At 48.2% G+C, this 2,095-nt stretch overlaps 1 protein-coding gene across 2 annotated transcripts in view; it reads right to left on the bottom strand.

Annotated features, from left to right (window-relative positions):
• Positions 1-2,095, bottom strand: part of Dok5 (docking protein 5) — a 153,451-nt gene that overhangs the window by 77,805 nt on the left and 73,551 nt on the right. The window lies entirely within an intron of this gene.

Raw genomic sequence — 2,095 nt, 5'->3', positions numbered from 1 at the left:
TCCCCTCAGTCTCCCCTCAGCCTCCCCTCCCAGTCGAAGGGCCCCTTTTCAGCCCGTGCAGGTGTAGAGTCCGAATCTGTCCTAAGCTTTCTCTAAAATTTCCAAGTCCTGGCACTTTCAGGTCTGGTCACCACGACCAATGTCTTCCAGATCGAAATTCCTTTTCCTGGTTTCAAATGGCTCTTTGGAAAATTTTATTCTTAATCCCTAGGAAGTACTAAGCTGTCTGTTCTGTGTTAGGTACTTACAATTAATAGAGACCACCGCATCCATACACACAAAGCCAGTTGGATTGTGGAGTTTGTTTTATGTTGGAAGACACACTGGGTAACACCAGGTGGGAGCATCCACAGTAGTAAGTGCTAAGGACACTAAGAAAGGAGACCAGAAGGGAGTGGTCTAATGGGGTCCACTCTAAATAAAAGGGCTAAGGGAAAGTACTGCCTCTGAGGAATTTGAATAGTCACTGAACTAAGTAAAGAAGTGAGCTGCGTGGGTGTGTGCCCAGGAGTAACAGACTCCCAGCAAAAGGGAAGTATAAGGATGGCGGTGTGGAAAGACCCTAGGGTACCCAGAGCAGGGCAAGATGAGACGGTGACCACGGAGCTAGGAGGTTGCACAGGCTGTGGGACCTCAGATGCTGAGGTCCCACAAGCCACGGTGAGGATTTACCTGAGGGGAGTGATGTCACGTCAACCCCAGTGGGCCAGCAAGCGCCAGTCCAGCCACTTGCTTCCCAGAAGTGTCAGGAGGAGCTGTGGGAAGTCTCTGCAGTCTCCACACACTTCAAACACACACAGTCTTCACCGTGAGCTGATGGACAGGGTCAGAAAGGCCTAGGAAGCACTCCTCACTTCTCTTCCTTCTGCTGAGTGCATTCACACCTTCCAGCAACTACAAACTCTTACTCGAGTTCTCTTTTGTTTTCCTGTACCCAGGGAAGTACTATAGAGCACATGAAGAATGAATTATTTCTGGACACACTTTAGGCTTTATACAGAGGCACGCATTGGCCTTACACAATGCTCATATGCCAAAGAGTTGTAAAGCAGGAAGCTGGCTGAGGTTCTGATGAGAAGAGATCGCTAGGTAACAAACACTGAATGATCTGAAGGTCTGCGGGGGTACAACACCCCACCCCTCTTAATCAACATCTATGAAACCAGGAATTGAAGTTGCAGACTACAATTGATCATGGTCATCAGAGGGGGAGCTTGCCTCATCTCTGACCCTGGGCAGGGACATGACTTCAGAATGGAGGGGAACGTCACAACAGTACTGGCCTAGTGAAGGCTTTACCATAAAGGGCAGAAGCATACTGTTGTGTCTTCCTTAAGAGTTAGTCCATATGCCCTGCCAATCTAATCCCCTGTGGAGGGAAGCATGCATAGGGGAACTCCGACTGTCCTGGATGCTTTGAGAATAGTACAAATCCTGTGTACCATGTAGATCGTCCTGGTCCCTCTGGCCATGGTCTCCTCTTAACCCTTGAGAGTGTCTCACTCTACCCTGAAATAAATCATGTCTGTCTTCTTCCATATACTTTGACTCATTTGAATTCTTTCCACAAAGGCCACAAGGACCTGGGAGATGAGAGGACTGCAGAGAGGTGTCCATGACAAACTAAGGACAACCACACTTTTAACAGAGTTCTCAACTCTATATTATTTGTATGACTTATGAACCAAATACTGCTTTGGGTCTTTGAAGTGGCCTTGGAAGGTCAGGCCTCCGAAGCAAGCAAATCAAGTCATGCCTTTAGCATTGTTTTCTGGAGAAACCAGTATGCAACCAGTGAACCTGGATGCACTTGACGGGGCACCAGTCCTACAGAATGGGGTCAGAGGGCTTGGCAAGGGTTCAGTGACACACCACTGCTTTCCATCACTGCGTGAGCATGCACAAGAAAGACACCCCAGGGCCTGTGTAAGAACTGCCTGGAAAAGAGAGCCAGGTTTCTGTACTGATGAGTCTCTACTTCTGGCTTTACATAAAATTCTAAAGGGCAAAGAGACCCAGACCCAGTTTTCTATGTTCCTGTGGGTGGTTCTACACCATGAGCATATGGGGTGGCATTCAATGGATCTAGTGGATT

Source organism: Mastomys coucha, unplaced genomic scaffold (genome assembly GCF_008632895.1).
Source record: "Mastomys coucha isolate ucsf_1 unplaced genomic scaffold, UCSF_Mcou_1 pScaffold15, whole genome shotgun sequence".
Classification (NCBI taxonomy): domain Eukaryota; kingdom Metazoa; phylum Chordata; class Mammalia; order Rodentia; family Muridae; genus Mastomys; species Mastomys coucha.
This window is presented reverse-complemented; position numbering and strand designations above follow the sequence as displayed.